Here is a 24,335-nt window from a genome sequence, read left to right as displayed (position 1 = left end):
TCTATTGTGATGCAAAATCTCAGGCTTGTGCTCTACCACAGACTGCTATATTTCAAATTGTGATGACTTTCCTATTTTTTTTAATGTACATACACTTGAGTTCCCAAGAGCTCAAAGTGTGTTACCTCTACTGCCTGCAGTAGAGATACCTGGGGCATTGGTTAAAAAGAAATCTTCAAGTCCCAGAATTCAAAAGGATTTGGAACGACTGAGGCTGAGGCAAGAAAACTGACTTTTTAAGCTGTCATTTCAGAAGATGCTAATGAATGCCAAAGCTCAAGAACCATTATTTTTCTATTACTTCTGTAAGTCCTGTAATACTTGTAGAGAAAGGGAAGGAACCTAAATTTTGTTCATTTCTTACCATAGCATAGGCCACTAGTTGCTTACCAAAATCCATACTCTCTTCTTAGGAAACAGCTCAACTACGTTTCCCAACCTCCATTATAGTTATATGTGGGCCTGCGACTAAATTATAACCAATGAAAAGTGGGCCTAGGATTGCTAAATAAAATACAGGATTCCCAGTTAAAATTTGAATTTTAGATAAATAACATAATATTTTAGAAGAAATATGTCCAAAATACCACATGAAACATACTACTCATACTAAAAAATTATGTTATTTATCTAAAATTCCAATTTAACTGGAGAAAAATAGGATGCCTGTCCTGTATTTTTAATTTGCTCAATCTGGCAGTCCTAAAGATGAGTGACGGTGACAGGCTGCAGTCCCCACACGGCCCATAGAAGCCTCCTGTGTGTGCTTCTCCATGTCCTTCCCCATTTGAGCTGGATGGATAGAAACGATACCCAGCGAGACCTTGTAAGCCACATATCGAGGATGGCAGGACCTCTGTCAGTCTGGGTTCCTGAGTGACTGCATAAAGGAGAGCCACCTGTTAACGCATTCACATCCCTGTTCTGTTACGGGAGTGAGAAAGAAACATCTATTGTATCTGGTTATGATAAATATTGGGTTCTATTTTCTTCAGCAGTTACCCTGCCCAGCTAATACACTTAGTATATTGGTAGGAGCTAACATATGAAGTAGCAATCAATCCTCCCTACCCCTGCCTTAAACTGCTATTGTCCCCATTTTACTCATGGGGTCAGAGAGGATCAGAGCTTTTAAACTAGTAGTCCCCAAACATTTTGGCACCAGGCACTTGCATTTATATAAGACTCTAAGGACTGATGGTCTGAGGTGGAGCTAGGGGCAGCGATGCTAGTGCTGGGGAGCGGCTGCAAATATAGATAAAGCTTCGCTTGCTCTCCCTAGCCCGTTGCTCACTTCCTGCTGAGCAGCCCTGTTCCTAACAGGCCACGGACCCCTACCAGTCCGTGGCCCAGGGGTTGGGGATCCCTGTGTTAAGCAACTCACTAAGTACTTTATCACTGATTTATTCTAAATATAATAATCAAACTAATTATTTTTAGATGCTATTTGCAGTCATTTGTGAATTTCAATGATAAGTTCCCCTTATAATCTAAAGTCGTCATATTTTAGTGAGCTTCACTTTCACTTTTTATTTAAAAATTAATTCATTGATTTTGTGGAGGGGGAATATTCAAAAGGTTCAAAAAGGAGCACACTGAGAATTTAGTCGCACGATTACCCCTATTCCCCAGCCAACCGATTCCCTATCTGGGATGCAGCACCATTTCTCTTTCTCTGTCTCTCTCCTTCCTTCCTCCCTCCCTCTCTCTCCCTCTCCTTTTAGTTATATTCTATGCATAAACAAACATACACACACTTCTATTTTAATCCAAGTGATAGCATACCATTGTGGAAATAAAGGAAGACTACTCATAGAAAAAAAAAAGACACTGTTTATTCAGAGCTTGCTGTAGTGAGAGTCAGCCATCATCACTGTGTGTGACAGACTCGAAGGCAGGCAGGGGAATGGGAAAGCTTTATAATGAAGAAAAAGAAAGTCTCTGGATGTTCCCTGATTGGCAGCTGTTGGCCTGGAGAAGCTGCAGTTGGGCTAATTAGAAACAGGGCACCCTACGTAATTGGTTTGGCCTGCTCTGGTTGGTCCTGAGTTGGAACTGCAGACAAAAGGTAGAGAGGCCGGCAGTCATTGACCAAGGTGTGACCATTCTGAGCCAGCTGCTTACAGAGATTGTGATTTGGCTTCTGGGGCTGGTTGCTGCAGGGGTTATAGTTCAGAGTTTTATTGTCATATAGATCTAACCATTGTCTGTATATTAATTCTCACTATGTACAATTTCTGCACATTGATTTTTTTTCTATTAGACTACAGTAATAATGACTTTTTCAATGTGCAGTTCTATGAATTTTAATATAAGTGTACATTCATGTAACCGTACTGTTATCTTGGTCAGGATACATTCTAGCACCTGCAAAATGCTCCCTCTTGCTAGTATAAACAAGCCATTGCTGACTTTTCTACAGAAACTACCTACTAAATTTGTCACATCATATAATGCCAGTATCAGTTTATTTCAATTCAACAAACATCAAACATATTTTGAACATTGAACACCTCCTTGACTACTACATAGTTGTAATAAATAGAAGAAGGCTGTTACAAAATAGTACCAAGTAGAGATATAAATGATAAGAGTTGTGATTCCAGAAGCTTGGGAGGGGTTGGGGCTCTCAGGGTCACTGGAGGCGTGAGGAGGAATGAATAGTATAATTTGAAGAGGATTAAGTTCCTTCAAATATACATTTCATTGCATGAGCATAAATAGATGTGTGCAAATTTGTTTATTTTGCAATTATATCAAATATTCTGGGTCATTTTTTTGTGCTAAGTGATGGGATATGGAAATTAAGGTCACATTTTTATCCCCCGTAGGATTTATATTAGTAAGGGAGGCTGCCAATCAAACCAAATAAAAAACAGCATGCTCAGTGCTATGACAGACACATGAAAACAGTGCAGCTAATCCAAAATATAGGGCAAAAGGTGTCAGGGAAGGATTCTCATCTGAAATAAATGAATCCTGAAATACAGGTAGAACTTAGTTAAACTGGCAAGTGGCATGCGAGGAAAGATATGCAGAGGTCAATAGATAAGAAAATGTGAAGTGCTTAGTGCTAAGCATGGAGGGCTATCAGGGAGTGTTTGTGGGTCATGCCGATCTTCTGGATTTTTGATCCCCTGAAGGCCATGGTGATTTCAAGCCGAGTGTTTTAGTATGATCATTGTCGAGCAGTCTCTGACTCACAGGCAGAGTCAGTCTTTTCCTCAATGTTCTGTGTTCAAGTTCTACAAACTTCTTTTTTAGCATTTATCTTACTGGATCCCTTTGTAGCTGAAAGGTATGTTGAAGTTAAGACAAACAACAGTTCAAATGCCCTGTTCCAGCATTTATTTCCTACTTTCCAGCGTTTACCTTGTTTGTTTCTTTGGGCAAGCCAATTCTCCGAATATCAAGTTCTATCCAGTGAAATGGGCTCATTCCCACATCATAAAGTCAGAGTAAAGATAATCAATGCAAAGTCCTTGTTACTCAGTAGGGCTTTAATAGTCACTATAATGGTTCGCAATCTCATCTCCCTAGTTGACTGAATTCCAGAGAGCAGTATCTTTGTATGTCAGCAGCCCACAAAAATCAAGTGTCTGTCATGAAGGATGTGCCAAGTAAATATTTGTGGAATGACTGCATAAATCAGATTCAGAGTTTAGAAAGGTCAATTTGGGCTTTGGAGAATAGATTGGTGGGATATAAGCTTGTAGGTTAGTTTACCCAGCAAAAATATCATACTCTATTTTGAACAAACAGGCTAATTTGTGAGACCAAAGGAAGTAGTTTTAGTTATAAACAGCAATTAGCAGGAAAGAGTAAGACAGTAAAATTTCCCTCGAAATTTAAACTCAATATAGTTATTGATAACAAAGCATTTAAAATTATTACTAGTAGCATAATAATAATTATAAAAGAAAATATTATTTGGGAATTTACTATGTGTCAGGCACTATGCTTATTTTTTTGTTTAGGTTGCCTCATTAATTCTCACCACATCTGTAAGAGGTAAGAAGTCTTACCTGCATATTTTAGATGAGGAAACTGAGGTTTAGAGACAGAGTGCTCTTCCCCAAATTAACCCAATTCATGTACATTAATCGATGTAATCCAGATAACATCTTTGGTATAGGTAAAGAAATAGTGTGATGGTGAATTTTATATGTCAGCTAGGCTAGGCTATGTGGCCCAGTCTTTGCTCAAAAACCAATCTAGATTTTGCTGTGAATATATTTTTAGAGGTGATTAACATTTAACTCAGTAGATTTTGAATAAGTTATATTACCCTCCATAATGTGGGTGGACCTCATCCAATCAACTGAAGGCCATAAAAGAAAAAGACTGAGGTTTTCGAGGAAGAAAGGATTCTGCTTACAGACCTGAACTGCAGCATCAAGTCTTCCCTGGGCCTCTTGCCTGTTGGCTTGCCCTACCCTGCAGGCTTTAGACCTACAAGCCCCACTATCATGTAAGCTAGTTCCTTAAAATAAATCTCACTCTACCTAAATAGTATGTACGTATGTATGATAATATATAATATATATAACAGACTATGTAAATGTGTGTATGTATATCCAATATATATTATACACACATAGCATAATATATATGTATATAATATAAATATAGACACAATAGCCTATTGGTTCTTTTTTCTCTGCATACCTCTGACTAATACAGATATTATTATGCTATATTACAGATGAGGAAACAAGCTTAAAACCCCATGGCTAATAAAAATTGGAGCTGATAACTCAAAAGTATTTCTTTCTACTTTTAGGTCTGGAACATACCAGTTGATTTCTCTATGATGTTCCTTTTCCTCTCCTATTTATTTTTGGAAGATGTTAATAAAGGAATATTAATAGAAAAAGGGAAAGAATCATAAGGAGAAAGAAGGCAGGAAGTATAGATAGCCATTAAGCAAGCAGCCTTAGTCTCCTAAAGATGTCAAAGCCTTCTTCCTGGCCTGCAGGGTGGCACTAATTTGGCACATCCATTCCCATAGAGCCACAATATGTGGTGATCAATAGGTCCTCTTTAATTCTATTGGCCATATCTCTTTCCGGCCTATAAACATTCTCATTATTACCCATCGTGTCATCTTGCTTCCTTTGCGGCACTTAAAGAGATCTCTCATTATCATATTTAATTACTTGGTTTACTTGCTTATTGTCTTTCTTCTCAATAGAAACTGTACATTTCGTGAAGACAGGAATATTTTCTTTTTTCACTTACTGCTTATCTTTGGTATCGAGCACATTGTAGAAGCTGAACAAATGAATGCTGTGTTCATTCTCACTCCCCGTCTTTACTCCATTTTCTTCATTGCCTTCCTAATAGTACCCATCCCTCAAAACCCAGTCCAAGCTCCCATGTGTCCCAAAGCCTTCCCTGGTTATATGTCCCAGCCACACCTGCCTTCTTTCTGTGCCTAAAGCATACATTGCTCTTCCGAGCTTCTTAATGCTCTTCTCTTTGCCCAGAATGCTCTCCAACTTCTCTATTCTCTTTGCTCAGCCAAATTAGCTTGAATATCCCTTCTCTAGGAGGCTTTCCCTGACATTGAATATTGATTGACCATTAAACATTGTTCTGCAGCTGGTTCTCACATAAGTTTTATTCAATGTTGTTCATTATATAATGTTGGCAAGGGAAAAAAAGGCAATTCTTAGAGGAGGCTGCTGTCTGTGGAGTTTGTGTGTTCTCCCCAGGTCTGAGTGAGTTTTCCCCAGGTACTCTGGTTTTCTCCCACATCCCAAACATGTGCCTGTGAGATGAACTGGCATGTTTAAATTGTCCCAGTCTGAGTGGGTGTAGGTGTGAGTGTGCCCTGTCATGGAAGGACATCCAGTCCAGGGTGGGTTTCCACCTTGCACCCTGTGCTGAAGGGACAGACTCTGGTCACCTGTGACCCTGAACTGGAATAAATGGGTTGGAGAATCATTATGTTATTTGTTTTTATTAATCTTTTTAAAATGTAAGTATAGCTCACATTTATTTCAATGTTTAATATTAAAAGGATTTTGGGTCTTCATTTAGAAGTTTGGTGATGTTTTTATAATCAGAAATTTGCCACAGGAACTTAACTCTTGTTTCTATCTATTAGCCTATAGTAAAATTGGTTTCTTTGTATGTTATTTAACTTAGTCGCAGTTTCCAAGAATGCAGTTTGAAGATGCTAAGTGAGGACTTAGTATAGTTACCTTACTACCTTCTTTCTATGTTTTTATGATTCTTTTTTCTTTGCAATGGTCATACACTTAACATAACTTTCTACTCATCACTTTTTAAAGAACTTATTCAGTGTATACCTTGCCCACTACTTTCTATGTAATGTAAGAGGTATCCTTTACTCTCCTTTGATATTATATCTATAGTAATGAATTCTTTGTGCCTGAAATAGAAAGTATGTTTAAGAAATATCTTTGGTTGAATAACTGGAGAGTGCTCAATGATTTGTCCATTTGCAGAACTCTTAAGAACCACTATATGCTCAGTGATGGAATATAAAAATAGCTATCAATTATTAGGTGATTACTATGTGCCAGGCACTTTTCTACATATTTTCCATGTCTTGACTCATTTAATGCTTGCAAAACTCTTAAGAAGCAGGTAAGATTGTTATCATCCATATTTCACAGATGAGGAAATGGAGGGACAGAGGGGTCACAAAGCTCACCTAAGGTTGCAGAGTCAGGATTCCAACCCAAGCAATCTGCTCTAGAGCTTAACCTTAACACAACGGTCTAATGCTTTTAGTTTTGTTGGGTGGCAGCCACGAATTTAAGGAGATAACTGACCGTCTGAATTTTATTATTTTAGTTCATTTCTTATTAGTCATTTATTAATTCAAGAAATACTTGTCGAATGCCAGATTTCGTGTTAGGCACTGGAGCTATAATGGTAAATCAGGCCAACACGGGGTCTGTCTTCAGTATGGTTGGGCATTGTGTTGTGGTTCTCAGATGTGGCTCACATTAGAACCACTTAAGGTGCTCTGATTGACTTGCCTTATTAGCTAGCCTAGGACCTGAGCCTCTACATTTTTAACCTCTGAAATTGATTGTAACATTAGGCCGGTGCTTGGGACCACCTCTTCGATGCTTGGTACCAACTTAATTCAGTGTCACAGTTGTTATACATATTTTTTCAGAAATGTAATTTGAGGTTTAGGGAAGTTAAATATTACTTGTGACCTCAAGTCTAGTGCTCTTTCTACTAAAAGACAAAGGTTTCTTTTATATTTCAGTCTTCTCCCCAACATCTAAAACCATAATAAACATAAGATGTCGGGTTGGGAAAATCCAAAAAGTTATAGATTCTCACAGTAAATTGGAAGTGACTTTATAAGTAATATTGCCAAACTCTATCACTTAAAGTTGAAGGAATTAGACTAGAAGTTTAAGGACCCTGCTCCAATTCACAGAGCAGTTTGTGAATGCTATAACAAAAGAAGCGCCCAAATCTCCTGCTCTGCATCTGGGACTCATTCCTCTATTCCTCGATGTATACATTCTCATCATTCCTAGTTCTGCTAATGCTTCGTTTGCCTGTTACAAGATAGCTTCTTAGAAAAGCCTGATTTAAGGCCATTCTAAGACAGAGCCAAATAAGCACTTTGGGTGGAAAACAATTTTTAAATGATCCTGGGTAGAAAATTACCTATCATGAACTGTATTTAGAGTCATTGTTTGGTTTCCATTTGTTCCACAGATGCAAGAGCACAGAGGTCACCCTTTATAAGTATGTCCGATTCTGAGCCCCCTGCTCAGCCGGCTGTTTGATGAGCTCAACCACCTGGATTCTTGTTGGCATCTTTATTTCCCATCAGAATGTCTTCCAGCCCCTAACAAATGGTGAGTCTTTGGCTTCTTCCTACTATGTAGAAAATTGTGGTAATAACTACATTTTTTAGGATACAGATGTGCTGTCATTTTTGTTTACCATTGATTCTGACCTGTCATTAATATCACATATGCATCAAGGGAGTTGTGGGGTAATTGTCTGAAATAGCAAAGGCTGTGCAAAGCCATGTGTTAGGCCAAGTCTTCAAAATCTTTCAAGAGGTTGCCCTCCAAATCAGAGCCTGGTTCTCAGCTTGTAAAAACGCTTTCGTTTCAAATTTTGTTTTCTCCATCTTCTTTGCTTTTCCTTAATGCAGTTTGTTTTTTTAAAGCATGCAATCAACTTGAAAGGGCCAAGGACTCAAATTCAAAATTGAAATGAGAGTTGTCACTTTCTCATTTGCTCTGTACTTGTGAAATCCCTACTCCCCCGTCTCTTACTTTGCTCTGGTGTTCCTCCACAGCCAACGAAACCATTCCCACGTTTGTAATGAGTAGTTTGACACTCCACTGCTTTCCTTTAACCTAAAATGGAATTCTAATTACATAGGGAAAAAAGAAGGGTCTTTGTGACTAAGCAGGGAGCAAGGTCATTATCACTGATACTCAGACTTAATTTGCCTGCTACAAATGCCACATGCTTCAAATAACTGCTTGATGTCTTTGGTATCAGTCTTTTGAGAGTACAGTCTCGTTTATCTAAGGAAAATCCAATTTAGAGCTTCTGCCTGAGACTAGGGGAGAGGTGTAGGCTCCTACATGGATTACTAAATATTTAAAAACAGTGGAAACCAACAAGGGCATTAAAACCCTGAAAGTCTACCATGTTGGTAGGTTTTTTCCTCATAGGGTGGTGGAGGGAGAAGAAAAATTATATAAACTGGCAAGCCATAGAAAGCCAATATTACCAAACAAAAGATATGAAGGAGGAGAAAAATGAGAGAGCAAAACGAAGAAGCAAAGTAATGTGCAGAAGTGGGATGAGGGCTGCTGGTCTTAGATATGCGAGGTTACGGGATGTTATTGGCTGTGGTTTAGATGAACCCTCGGGGGGCTCATTTGGAACATGTCAATCTGACTTCACACTTAATCCAGCCAGCCTGGCTATCTGGTTTCCCAGCCCGCAGGAGATTCAAAGCAACAAATTAGAAAGCATGAAAGAGGCTGTTAGAGGCGGGCACCTGACAACAGCCAGAAAGAACACTGCCAGCTCTAAAGGCAAAGAACGGAAATTGTGACATGCAGGCTGAGGAATCTGAAAAGCACAGAAGTCAAAAGCCAGCCACTGTTAAAAGAAAGTCCCATAATTAAGGTTCCTAGTAAAGACTCAGAGTTATTTCCGCTGTACTCTGTCTTTTTAAACAGAGAAAAATGTAATATTTTAAATGCTTAAAAATGAAGTATCTTGATGCTAAATGTAAGCCTTTATATTGATCTGGAGCTGTCATTGCCATAGTTTTAATTCCTGGCATTTTGTTCCCATCCTTAAAAAATAATTTTTGAATTCATAGCCCATGCCAGGTACTATGAGATGAGCTAAGGATTGATGAATAGAATAAAACATGGCTCCTGCACTCATATTGCTAACAGTTTAATCATAAGGCCACAAAATTAATGTTTGATAAGTAATTCGAGTTTATTGAATGATTGTTCCATGAGAATACAGAAGAGGGTAAACTGGTGCTATAAAAGAGAAAGACTCCATGGGAGAGTCTGGGATGAGACTGGGAAGGCAGGATCCAAACCATGTTGGGTGGGCTCCGTTAATGGGCTCCTGCCTTGAATTTTAAAATGAAAGGAAGCCATTGGAGGTTAACCTGATTAGATTTTCAACTTGCAATTACCACTTTGGCTGCCCTGTAGAGACTGAATTGGTAGAGAAAGGGTGATGGGCAAGTGCATGTGGAGAGAGTCATCGTAGTTCTCTGACTGATGGTAGTAGTTGGTTTTAGATCATGGGTGAGACTAACGGAGCTAGACAGAGTCTAAGGATGTTTTAGGAGGTGATCGTGAAAATTAATGATTGATTTTATTTGGAGAGTGAGAGAGGGGGGATCCTAAGTACGATTTCTATGTTTCCGGCCTGTGCCAGTGGATGAATATTCATTCACTGAGACAGAGAGCTCTTAGGAGAGGCCTAAATTTGGAGATTTGAATTTGTCGAGTTTGTGAGTCCTTGAGACACCTTTCTCAGGCCTCAGGTCTCATGTCAGTTGTCATCACTTCTTGAATCCCTTCTCTAAATGCTCGCCATCCCCACTGCAGGCCAGAAACTGCAGGTTTCTTTACAGAGTCCTAGAAGCCTCTATTATCTACATGTCCCATTCAAAATATGAATTCTCTGGGTAAAAACACAATGGAATTGTTTTCTTTTGTGAAGTCCCTTTGCTGCACATAGTGGAGGCTTAGCAAGTATGTCTTGGATGCATGAGACAGAAAGAATAAACCCTGAAAGCAGAGAGCTTTCAGAGGTGAAGATCTGAGCCTCGGAGATGCTGATAACTTTTCAGGGCACACTACTGGTCCACTGAGCTTCAAACTCAGGTCAAATTAGCTCTAAAAGTCTTTATTCAAGTTCACAGGGGAACTGTATCACTTAGGGTCCAAACAGAAGAGCACATTTAAATTAGGGTTTGTGTAGGGACTATTTGCAAAGATGTGGGTGGACTGTAGCAAAACACAAGGGATGATGCAATAAACAGACAAATGGCAGCAGAACTGTTCCTTCCTTGGGTCTGAAAGGTAGAAAAGAGTCTAATAGAGATGGCCACCTTGAGAGTAACCCTGAACTTTGTTGGTGAAGACAGTTGGCCTGAGGTGATGCCACAGTGGGAGAATCATGGAGCCCCAAACTCATTCTTCTCTCTCCTTCTGCTTTCTATTTTGAGGCTCCCCACTTAGCCGAATCCAGTGTTAAACCAGAGAGACCAAGCGGTGATGTGCAGGATAAAGAAGTGTGGGGAAAAGTAGACAGTGGTTCTGGAATGCAAATGGAGGATTCTAGTCCAGCACAGAACACAACATTTAAGCTTGGCATCAAAAGCTGAATATAATGTTTACCCAATGAGTCTAGATATGAAATAGACTTTAAAAAATTTATACACAATACTGGAGAATTACTGCAAAGAATTCCTAGTTGAAAAATAGCAAATTGTTAGGGATATAGTGCTGGAATCAGAAAATACTTTGTGGTCGCTTGCTAGCTGCAGACTTCATTCTCTTCTTCCAAATGCTAATATGATTTGCCTTCTTCATGGGAGTAGGGAAGGGACCAGAGTGGAAACTATATGTGAGATGTAAAGCACTGTGTACAATTCACTGTGGTAAAGCAGAAATGCCAGTTACTAGATGATTGTGCCCGTTAATCTGAGCCTCAGTTTCCTTATTAGCAAAATAGAAGTGACAATCCATCCATACATCGTAAAGCTTTTTATGAGGATTAAGTGAGATGATACATATAAATCTTTAAAATGTAATATTCAAAGGATTAAATGAGATGATACATATAATAGATTTCATGTAATACCCAATGAAAGATTATTCTTATATCCGTTTCTTACTTCTGGCCCTGCAATCACTAAGTTCCCTGAAGATAACTGTACTTTATGCACATCCATATTTTTCCTAGAATCCACTGTAAGGCTCCCTCCAATGCATCATAGATTTTGAGAGGGAAACTGACCATACTTGGCACTTACAAAATGTAGGTCCTGAGAAGACATTTAGATTGTGCTTCTGAGCACTCTAGATATTGTAGAAATATTTTGTGAGACGCCTCAAGATAAGCCACGGCCTCTGCTGCTCAAGCTAACCAAGGCAGGTATGGTTTGAGGCATTCCTCTAAAAGTGGCCATCTTTGTAAGATGTATTTTTTTTCTGTTTTTGTTTGTTTGTTTTTTTTGTAATAATCTGTTTGTAGTAATATGTAATGTGGCCATGTTGTATAGGTAGGAGATGGTTTGGGGGAAAGGAGGAGAGAGAGCATGTAGAAAGCAAGTAACAAGTTAATAAGAAGTGATATTTAGACCAGAGCATGGAGTGGGATTAGTGACTGAGGAATTCACTTTGGGCACAAAATTTAAGGTGGCTACCAAAAATTTCAGTAGTCAATATAAATAATATTTCAATGCAATATTTTAAAAATTCAAATCAATAAACTACAGCTCATGGGCTCTCTCCTGATTTTGTAAATGAAGTTGTAAGGGAAACAGGGCTGGGATTAGGATAAGGCAAGTAAAATGGGGTTGTAAAGTGTCCATTATAGGAATTTTATGCATTAATTTTAATTTAAAATGTTGCTTTGAAATAGTATTTATTTTGGTTACTGAGTTTTTTGGTGCCCCTTAAATTTTGTGCCCATGGAGGATGCCTTGCTTTACCCTCATCCTGGCACTGAGCAGAGCTACATTTTTTTGGATATATTTATATGACAGGAATTTAACATATACTATCTTATTTATTTAGTCCTCTGTATTCCTGTGAGATAGCTATTGTATTCATTCTTTACATGTGAAAACCAGCTATGAGAGAAGAATAACTTGCTCAAATGGTGTGTCTGATCCCAAAGCTCATTCTTTCCCACTCCAAAAACATGACTGACTCTAAATACTCCTCTTAATGCTAAGCCATCCCAGAACTGTATTCTCTGCATAGGTGGTATCCGTAACTGGTAACTTTCAGTCTCTTCCTTGCCTGCTCCTGCCAGACAACACTACATGGGCCAGAGAAGAATTACATGCCTTGCATGGCTTCCTACTTTGTAGCAGTTAGAAGGAAAATAGCAAATCCTTTCAGCTGCAGCATCCTGGCTGCCAAATGAGGAAAAGAGAGGCAGCTGCTCCTGCAAGCACACCCTGTGCCTGTTATCCAAACGGGCATCAGTAGGCTCTAGGCCGAAGCTCGAAAGACATGGTAGTTTTATGATTCTGAGGAGGAGGATCTTAGAGTTGATCCATTTAACTGTTTCAGAGTTCAGTGAGTGTATGGCTGCCCTCTTTAGTGCCCACAACAGTTAGGATGTGGCTGAGGGATCTGCAATTGCCTGGGGATATGCCAGGCTCCTGAAGAGGGGATACTCACAAAACCATGAATTGCTTCCAGTTTAAAATTTGACAGTATCTCTTAAAAAAAAAAAAAAAAAAAAAAAGGAAGGGACACTGGAAAAACAAAGTCTGGGAGACATCCTACGCCAAGATCTAGGAGCAGTTTTAATTTCTACTACTTCTAATACTGATGAAGATGGATTAATAACTGTAATTGGTGTCAGACTCATGTCGCCTCATGAAACAGTAGTGTCATTGGACTGAAAAGGTAGAAACACTCTTTATTTTCTGTTTCTGGATCAGAGGTTCAGGGCTTTATCAACCAGAAAATTATGTCACTGCCTGTTATGGACTACATATCTGTGTCCCTCTCCCCCCCCCCCCATACATATATTGAAATCTTAACTCCTAATGTGATAGGGTTAGGAAAGAGGGTCTTTGGATTGTGATTGGATCATGAGAGCAGAGCCCTCATGAATGGATTAGTGCCTTTATAAGAAGAGCACTTGAGACATGAGAGATTGCATGTGCACTCTCTGTTTGTCTGTGTGTCTTTCTGCTATGGGACGGTACAAAGAGAAGACAGCCATCTGGAAACCAAAAGTTGGGATCTGCAGATATGGGATCTGCTGGCACCAACCTCTTAAACTGTAAGAAATTAATGTTTGTTGTTTAAACCACCCAGTCTCTGGTATATTTGTTATGACATCCTGAATTGACTAAGTCATCACTCCTCTTCTAAATAGGCACTATTCTGAGATAGTGCAAATATCATCCTCTTCTGCTTATATCTTTAGACCATTCTTTTTAGACTAATACCACTCAGAAAATAGTTTCTCAGAAAATAAGGAGAGACAGATTTTTGGAGCAGTGCTTTACACACATAAGGTGTTTGGTAAATATTTGTTGAATGAATGAATGAATAAATGATTCCAAGAGATGTTGGCTCCATAGTGAAGTGCTATAGGTGGGAGTTGAGACTGGCAGAACACGTATGGTCACACAAGTTGAGATATATACACATATCTGAGTTATGAGTGTAGAAGGAGTGTAGTAGATATAATCCAATTTTAGTCCAGCAGAAGAGTACAATACAGCAGGCCAGAAACAAGAAACTGGGATTGGATTTGTGTTTCTGATAATGCTATGAGAATTCAGTTCTACCAGCACTTAAATGGACTTGAATGAAGCTGAGCACCACCGTGTATCCTTTCAAAGGCAAACATGAGCCTATGCAGGGAAAAAACAAACCCAAACAAGCAACAAACTAGCAAAATTACCCTTATATAAAAACAGAGAAAGAGGCATTTGACATAAAGACTCAGAGAAGAGTATACCTCTATAAATGATCTACTGTGGAAATCTCCCCAAATGTTTGAAGAACTCTTGGAAAGATCTGTGAGATATAATGAGATGAGAGCTTTCTGAAACAGGAGCAGGGAAAGAGATGAAGGTGAGGAAGAATAACAACAAATGCAAAATTAGATAGTAAAATTAATACGCATAGTGAAGAAATATGAACTTCTTAATGAAAGAATGATACGAGCAAAAATTAAGGAATTACATGATAGAATAAAGTCCAAGAGCTATTTCTCAAGGAAAAAAATATTTAAATTTAAACTTTTAAAAGTTTTTTTTTTAAAAGGAGAAACTCAAATAAACAAAAGTTGAAATAAGGGTTTATAATAGCAAAGACAGAATTTAAATTTTGAAGAACACATTATATGAAACTTCATAACAATAAGTTGGAAAATTTGTGAACTATATTAATTTTGCCTGAGAAAAATGTCTTACCAAATTGACTCAGAAACATACAAAACTTGAATAGCTCAATAATCAAGGATTAGGTGGACAAAAGGCTTAGATAGTTTAAAATTTTGAGGAAACAAATAATTCTTTGTAATATACCTTATTACATAAATTATCTAAAAGTTTATAAAAATATGAAAAAATATTCAAATTATTTTATAAAGGTAGCATATACTTAGCCACAACTTGGACAAACATAGCACATGCAAATTAAAATTTAAAAAACTTAACACTTTTTAAAATGATTTAAATAAAAGCTAACAGATTGAACTTGAAAGCACGTTTAGCAAATATTCTCCTGTCAGTAGCGTTTATCACAAGGATGCACAATGATTTAACAGCAGGGCCTTTATAAGTAAATTCTTCATATTAATAAGTGATAGAACAAAGTATGCAATCTCAATAAATTAAAAGATGGCATTGATAAAAATTAATTTCCCAAACATTTAAAAAATAGGATGTCAGGAAACTCCTTATTAGCAATAAAAAATACCTACCTTAGGCCAACAGCAGGTATCATTCTTTGATTGAGTGATTTATTAAATAGATCTTTATGGATTTGTAGTAGACATACTATGACCCAGGTCATTTTTAAGCCACGGGGGATACACCAGTGAAAGAAACAGATAAAAACTCTGCCCTTCTGGAACTTAAACCAAAATGATGTTTAATACAAAAGACAAATAAGTAACATATAATGCATGCTAATATATATATAAGTACTAGGAAGGAAAGTAGAGCATGAAAGGAGAATAAGGAACATTGAGAGTGAAAAGTACTGCAATTTTAGATTTGGTGGCCAAGGAAGGCCTCACCGAAAGGTGATATTGGAGTAAAAACCTGAACCAGGTGAGGGACTAAGCCATGTGGGCACCTGGGAAAACCCCATTTGAGACAGAGGGAACACGATATGTGATAGAGGGGACTGAGCACGTGGGGTGAGAACAGTGTGAAATGAGATCAGAGACGTAGCGGGATGGCAGGGAAATGGTAGTAAGGGGACAAATTATGGAAGGACTCGTAGGCCACTGGAATGATTTTAACCCCTACTTCCATTTAAATGGGCCCTTGGAGGAGGCTGAAATAGATCATTTGCCTGTGTTGAAATTAGGCTAAAGGGAATGTGAGCAAAAACGGGGAAACTAGAAGGGGCTTTTGCAACAATCCAAGCCATCTGTGACAGAGGCTGAGGCCAGGGTGGTAGCAGTGGTGATGCCGAGAAGCCATTAGACCGTAGATTATTTTTATGATGAGATCAGCAAGAGTTTCTGAAGGATGATGTGCAGGGTAAGAAAAAGGATTGAAGATGATTCTAAAGTTTTGCACAACTGCGAGAATGGAATTGCTGTTTCCTGAGATGAGGATGCCTATGGGTGGAGCTCGTTTAGTAGAAATAGCAGAAACTCAACTTTGGAAACATTAGTTTTGCTATGACAGTTAGACCTCAAGTTTGTGCAGTTAGTTATACAGTCTGGAGTTCGGAGGAGAAGTCTGGGCTAGGTGTAGAGATTTGTGAATCATCAGCATATTGGTATTGCTAAGTGACAGTCACACTAATGACACAGTCAAAATAGGATGAAACTAGAGAAAGTATTACTAAAATCAGGGAGAAAATTATTAGTTAATAAGATTCTGGAAGCAGTCTTGAAAGATATTAAAGGTACAATTATTGGTTAGCAATCAAAAATTTTAAATTATTCGACAGCCTGTACTCGAGTTTTCCTTCACTTCTGTATCTTTTCAGTCTCCTTTGAAGGCCACCCCATTGGTAGATTGGATGTATGTGTGACATTCCACAGGATAACCTTTCAATTTTCTTTGTTTTCACTTAAGTATAGAAGGGTGACATTGAGGTGGTGGTGTGGTCACCATTGTTTCCATATGAAGGAATGCGAGCTTTAAAATTATACATGTCCAGGTCCAAAGTCCAGCTCTGCAATTTGTGAGTTTTTATCTTAATTATTTTCTCAGCTCCATTTTTCTGACCCAAACTATGTAGTGATAGCAGTGCTATCTACCTTTCAGGGGTGTTTTGAGGAGTAAATGAGACAGTGTATGTAAATAGGTATATTCTTGGTAACTAATAAAACATCTATAATGTTTTTAGGTAGATACAAAAATGAATAAACTGTTCTACAACTTCAAGGATACAATCCCATTTACATATACTGATGTGTTCTCATGATAATAATAGAGCATATTACTTAAAAGAAGATATAATGTGGAAAATGTCTAGGCTGCGCCCTGTCTGTTCTTTCTCCCAGAGCAGCTGTGCCTTTGAAATTTAGAGCTTGTGTCCTTAAGTGAGGGCTTCCCAGGCATCCTGCTTCACTGGGACAGCAGAGGGTCTGTGGAGAAAATGAGCAATCGAGCCCTGCTGCCTGAGGGAAATCTTCCCTTTTTCTTCGAATTGTATGGCTAACAATGCCTATGAGTCTCATTTCAGATTGTCAGTCTCTTGAGCAGTTGTAATGTTTTCTTGAGTCTTTCAGGATTTAAATTAGGCTGTCTGCACCACATGGTTTATACATGAATCCACGGTTTATAACACAAAGACATAATTGGAACTGGAACAATTTGAGTCTTCTTGGTGGGCTGTTTGCCCAGAATCCTTCAGTGTCCGGGATGAAGGGAGGTAGCAAAATCTGCTGATAATAGATGCTGCACATTCATTTATTCATTCAACAAATGCTTACTAAGCACCATTTGGCCAAGGGCAGGTTAGCAAACTATTGCTGTGTTGACAGCCTACATCAAGAATTTTAGAAGACAGATTTTTCCCCTGACACATGCAACCTGAGCCTTATGACTTGGGATAATGGAGTGTTTGCTGTTCTCCAACATTGCTGCCCCACTCCTGCCTGAGAACTAACAATGGCACAGCCAGACTCTACTTACCACCTACCCCTTACCCTCATTCCTGCAACTCTAAGTAGAGGCACTAGCAAGTTTACCAGTACACGACATGCCTTTTACCCAGTCCAAGTTACAAACTATATAGTGGTGTCTATGTTTTAGTATTCATTTCATGTGCTAAAATACTAGTGACTTCAGTTTGGAGCAGTGATGAATTCGCTTAAGAGAAATGGGCATTTGGTTTCATGTGTATGCATGTATATGTGAATTTTGAATAATTGTGTAATTTTGCTTGTTTCTTTTTAAGTTTTCGCATGTGAATATGTTTGTAATCTGAACTAGAATGATGCTCTTCATGAACCTAGGTTATAGTACCTCAAAATGTTTGGTACCTCCTATAAATATATACTGTGTTAGGAGTACATTTAACCGTGTGATTCATACATGGTAGGTAGACATACCTACCCATTCAATGAATAGATAAGAGACTGATTGATTAAATTTTAAAAAGAGAAAAAGGGAAAGACAAGGGAATAAGATGGATGTAGCGGGTGAGTGGATAAGATGATACGAAGCGATGGCAGGAACTCTCAATTAGAGTGTGACGAGTGGGGAAAAGAAAAAGATTTTCCTGGTGTTTCAGATTGCTAAGGTTGTGAAACCCATATTTATGGAAGAGGCGGATATTTACAAGGATCTGGGCTTCTCATATGTCATTCATTCCCCAAATCTGTGATTCTAGGATTCTTTGATCTTAACAGACCATGTTATGTAATTTTAAGATGCAACTTTTAATAGCATGTTGCTTGTCCCTATTAACGATCAGTGTGGAGCCCCGAGCAGCTGGCAGGAACTCACAGGTCCACAGCTCCAGGTATGTGATTGCTGTTCAGTCAGTTCTTTCTCAGTGGATGGGTCAGGTGTTCTGAAGGGGTGGAGGTGGATATGAAAGTGCCCTGAAAGCAACTTTCAGCATTTCCCTGAACCAATGGACTTGGGCAATTACCAGTATTTAATGATAGTCTTCCGCCATTTACTGAGCACCACCAGCATGTGCCAAATACTATTTATCACATACTTGTCCTAATTCATGCTGCAACAACCTAACAAAATAGAAAGTTTTAAGATGAGGAAAATGAGTGAGTTAAGTGGCCAAGGTCACACGCTTGGTAGATTGTAGAGATAAGACTCTTTCTTCTATACTTTACTGCCTCTTACATTTACTTAGTCTGGGAATCACACTGGACTGCCAGAACCTCTGTGTCTATTAATTAAGTAGAATGGAATATGAATTCAGAGTGGATGGGAAGAAATTGCTATGCACAATCTATTGTCATTTTGTTGCATTAAACTAGCTGTCACTAAGATACTACACAGTGTTAACACTTAATATGAATTATTACACTTTATCTTTGTGATAGAAATGCTACTGCATTATATAGAAACCAAAAAAAAAAAAAAACCCAGAAAAATTCATACTCACAAAAACTAATACTCAGAGGGAAGTAAAATTTGATTCTTAATCAAATTTAGTAAGTGACAGAACCTGTTTGGGAATAATTCTCCATGAGTCTCTCATGTTTCTGTTCATCATACGAGCAGAAGTACTGATTGCCTTTGTTCTGGATCATCTTTGTAAGGATGTTTGTATGGGGCACATACGGATAGTGCTTTTTCCCCCCTCCCCCTGCCCCATTCTGGAGCAAAGGTCAGGTAAGCTTACTGTCTAGCATAGGAAAGACAGTAAGATAGTACCTCCCTGTGGAGCATAGGGCAGGCATGCTTACTACTTAATATAAAAGATTTGGGTTCTTTAAGCTCAGAGTCCCTCTCCTGTAATATAATCCACTGTGTGTGTAGGTGTTAACTGGCCCTCTTTCCATCATCACATGTGAATTAAAGCTGGGGGAACTGACAAAAATGCTGCTTCCCTGTCTACTGCTATTGCTGTGAATAATAAACTGTCCTTTGTCTCTAATCCAAGAGTCTTATGTTTCATGCCAACATCCATAAAACTGTGGCAAGCTAACTTATTAGCTTGCAAGTACAAATCTCAACCACTTCATAGCTCTCAACAGAACCTTGATTCAAATTCAAGTCAATCATACTCCAAAACTCAAATTCTTTACCATTGCATTCTTGTGCTAGAAGTTGTATGTTTAGAGGTAAAGTGATATAATTAGGATAGAATCACCTTGGTTTCCTCCTCATTGGACCATTGTTTCATTCAAAGTGTTTCTGGAGGGAAATGGCAGTTTCTGCTTTCCTGTTTTTATGCCATTTTAAAAGATGTTTTAGACTCTGGCAGTGAACCTGCCCCTCTCCCACCCCCTTCGGTTACTAGGTGGGTATGGAGGAAGGCATCTGTGGTTATGTCAGCTCTATGGAGATAAGATAGGAGACTTTATCTGGGGCCAAGGAAAGAAGTAACTCATCACCTTGTCCATCTTAATTGTCCTCACAACACAGAGAGAGGGATAGGTCTGAATTACACAGTAATTGGCTTCTTATGCCCAGTGGTTGACAGTCTGCTGGTCCATCTGAACTTGTCCTGTTAACTGGATTTATCAGTAGTGCTCTGCATATGTATAGTTCTTTATAGTTTAGAAATTACAAAGGGACAAGCATTATTTGTCTATTTGATCATAGTAATCATTTCGACATGTAGAATCTAAGGCTCAGAGAGGTTAAGTGACTTTCCCAAAGTTCCAGAATTAGAACTTAAATCCAGATCTACTAAGTTCCTGCTCAATGTCTTCTATGCAAAGATCTAGTTCATAGAATTTTTCAGTGAGGACGAGCCCTCATTTTCTTTGTAAGGATTTCCATGCTTTAACAACAAATGAGCCCTTAGGTGACCTCAAATAAGCAGCAACTAAAATATTTCTAGTCAGGAGGGGAGTGATTGAGACTTTGCCTCTCCAATATCCCAAACTAAAGAACAGCGCAGAGGTGCAAGTTTGGAGATCAGAGAGTACAGAGTAAGATTCGATATGTATTGATGGAGCCACAAATTAATGGAATCTCTATATGTAAAATATTGTATGTCATCTCTGTCTCTCACCTTATTATCAGATAGGCACACATTTCCTTAGCAATTGTATTTCTACCACATAGGAATGTTGTCACATAATTTTCGGAGCAAAAGTATCTCCAGATGTCCCAGTGCCTAGAGCAGTATTTTTTCCTTTTTAATTTCCTCAGAAGTTTTATGTGGAGAGTACTCTCTTAGTGGTTGAGGTGACAAAAATGATGATTAACAAGTAACCCCCTTCCTTGAGTATTTTGCCTTCCAAATGTGATTTCAGATATATACACAACCAGCTCCAACTCAAAAAAGAATGAAATGGTACTGATGTAGAGAAAGGAGCAAATCACAGTATCCGAGCAGAGATGTTAAATGATATCCAGTTAGTGCTATTGGTAACAAGTTTAGTGAGCAGATGCATTTGGACTGATTGAGTCTCCCTAGATCAGTAAAATTTTGGTAGAGAAGGATAGAAGACCACTCCTGGGAGAAGGAAGAGCATGAACATACGGATGGAAAAATGAAAGTGAATGTTATATTTGAGGAAAAGGCAGGATTATCGGATTCAGGAGAAAATATAATGGACAGTGAAGCTGGGGAAATAGGATAGGGTTAGAGTGAAGAGCTCTGAATACCATTTAAAGACACCGTAACTGAATGAATCTGCAGGCTGTGAGGAGTCATAGAGACGTTTTCTGGGGAAAGGTGTATCACAATTCATACCCTTTATTTCAATATTTTTTCTCAACACTGTGATGCTATTAATTATATGTATTGGTCTCATTTTGCAGAAGCAGAAATAAATATTTAAAAATCATAAGTAACTTTCCTCATGTTATAATACTGGTGACAGAGCAAAGCTCCAGCCCAAGTCTTTCGCTTATGAACCCAATATGGAAAATGACTGCCTTAATAGTACTTTCATTACCACTAAAGAGTAAAACCAGAGGCTGAAAGTAAATGGCCTGGTAAAATTGCAGTAGGGATAATTGACAGTATCTTCTTACCTTCTAATTCAAGGATTCTCAAATTTTAGGGTGCATACAAATGACTTGAAATTCTGATTCAGTAGGTGTGGGAAAGCACCTAAAATTCTGAATATCTAATAAGCTTCCTGGTGGTCCTGATGCCTTTGATCCTGTCACCAAATTCTGCATAGCAAGGCTCCTTAACAAGCCTCTTGCCCCCAGCCCTACACTGAAGACACACATGCACTGTAAATATAACATACCTGCCCCCAAATACACTCAATACATTTGCCCTTTGTGTGTTATTCCACCAGTGTTGTGTCTCTGAATTGTGGAGGAGAATTGAAATTGAATATGAAAAAGCACCTAATAGTGTCTGACCCATTCTAGGGGGACAAAAAGTTTGGCTAACTTCGTTCTCAGTGATGATCACTTTTTCCTCTATAAGTTCTGTAATCCACTTTCTTCTTTGACTCTTTCTAAATAAAAAATGTGAATTAAGTATTTTAGGAATGAAACCAGTGGGAAAATTCAGATTTTCTTGAAAGAAAGTTAAAACTTAGAGAACTTTATGAATTACCATTTCTAAGTTAAGCTCACTGGTGAGTTGGAAGTTCAGACATTAAGCTATGATGCTTTAGGCAGTTTCTGCCTTGGAAGATCTGAGCCTTGCTCAAAGCAGCCTCCAGCCCCTGCGGGTTTCCCTCCTCTTGGTATCATCTCTGTGATGCTGATGAGGAGGGTTCTGTGCTGACAGTGCCAACAGCATCTCAGCTCTGAGTCTTTTCATTAGCTTCTACTTCTTTTCCATGCCTGTCTTTTCTCTTCTCTCTGTGCTTTGAGGTCTATCTCATTATTTTTCCTTGATCTCTTATTTCTCTAACTTTTTTCTATTGCCTTTTTGTTAGTTGTCACCAGGGATGGTATTAGCTTGGAGGACTGACTCATAAGCTACAGGCAGACCTAGTCTGTAGTCACAGACCCATGAATGTTTATTGCACCTGGAGATAACTGAGTGATACTTGATCAGTCCTTCACAAAACAACAAAAAATCCTGAGACTCAGAGACAGTGCAGTGACTTTTCCAGAGACCCAAGTCTCCTGATTCTATTAGATATATAACCCTTTCCATACACATCTCTTATTATTCAGCAATATAGGGAAGGGAAAGAACTGATAGCCACCAGACACTGTATTAGGGAATTTATATTTATAACTCATTTAAGTCTCTCAAAAACTGTATTAAAAATGCAAATTACTGCCCTGTGTTATAGATGAAGTTTCAGAGAGGGTAAGTACATTTCTCAAGGCAGCTGAGCTAATCAGTGGCAGAACCAAAATTAAAACCCAGGGCTATGTAATAGCACATCCATGAAAATTGTAAAGATTAGAGAGTAATGAAGAAGAAAATGAACAAATAGTAGAAAATAGCAACAAAAGCAAATGTCGGCTTATTAAAAATCAATAAAATTGTGAAGCTTTGTGTTAGATGAATCATGGAAAAATAGAGAAAACACAAATTACCAACATCTAAAATGAAAGTCTAGGCATAGTAAGGGACTAACATAAATAGAATGGGTAACTGTGAGCCTATAAACTGGAGAAATTAAAATTTAGATGAAATTGATAAATCCCTTGAGAGACACAAATTACCAAAACCAACACAAAGATAAAATTTTAAATTGTATATGTTTATTAAATAAATTAATTTTATAATTAACAAACTTCACACCAAGAAAACTCTAGCATCAGATGGGTTCACTGGTGAATTCTATCAAACATATAAGACATAATACCAATTTTGTACAAATTATTTTAGCAAATATATGAGGCCTGCACTTGCCTGATACCAAAACCAGACATATATTAGAACAGAAAACTGCAGGTCAATATACTTCATGAAGAATATACTTCATTAAAACTACAGACCAGTATACTTTATCAAGAGATGCAAATTCCTCAAAAACATATTACCAAATAAAATCTAGCAGTATATCATATGGACAAAGGGAGTTTATTTTGGGAATTCAGACTTGGTTTAACATTCAGAAATAAATCATTGTCATTCAACATATTAACAATAAAAGAGAAAATACTTTTGATCATTTCACTAGATGAAAAAATTATGAAAAATATCCAATACTCAGTCATGATTAAAAAAAAAACTTTGAGCAAACTAGGAACTGAAGGAAATTATCTTAACTAAATAATGTCATACAAGTAACATAATACTGGTGAAATATGTAAAATTGTGAAAATGTAACGATGATCACTTTTATTACTATAACTTAGGATTTTACTGAAGATATTAGCCAGTACAGTAATTCATGGAAAAGAAATAGAAAGGAAAATAAAAATTCAGGTAACATACTTACGTTGACGTTCTAAGGGATTAAATAAGTACTAGAGCTAATAAGTAAATTTATCAAAGATAATATATAAAATTTAAAAAATTCTGTCCTACAAACTAGCAATAATTGGAATATGATATTAAATAAAAATAAATTTTGCTATAGCATCAAAAATATAAACTATTTAATGAAACAATTACTTTTAAAACAAGAAAATTGTATGAAAAATTTAAGCAGATATTTCGTATAGGAATATTTTTAAATGGCCAATAAGCACATATTAAGTTGCTTAACATCAAGTATCACTGGAGAAATTCAAAATAAAGCTACAATGAGATCAGGGCACACCTAGTATAATGGTTAAAATTAAAACTCTGGATAAACCCTATGACCTCACAATTCCACTTCTAGCTATTTACCCAAAAGAAATA

At 37.8% G+C, this 24,335-nt stretch overlaps 1 long non-coding RNA gene across 1 annotated transcript in view; it reads left to right on the top strand.

Moving 5' to 3' along the window:
* LOC118602803 overlaps nucleotides 1-24,335 on the top strand; it is a 249,984-nt gene that overhangs the window by 141,970 nt on the left and 83,679 nt on the right. The window contains exon 8 of the long non-coding RNA XR_004950800.1: nucleotides 7,720-7,862. This is a non-coding gene — a long non-coding RNA (uncharacterized LOC118602803). The remainder of the gene's footprint in view (nucleotides 1-7,719; nucleotides 7,863-24,335) is intronic.

This window comes from Rousettus aegyptiacus, unplaced genomic scaffold, assembly GCF_014176215.1.
Source record: "Rousettus aegyptiacus isolate mRouAeg1 unplaced genomic scaffold, mRouAeg1.p scaffold_m13_p_5, whole genome shotgun sequence".
Lineage (NCBI taxonomy): Eukaryota > Metazoa > Chordata > Mammalia > Chiroptera > Pteropodidae > Rousettus > Rousettus aegyptiacus.
Note: the sequence above shows the minus strand (reverse complement) of the source record. Positions and strands in the feature narration are given on the sequence as shown.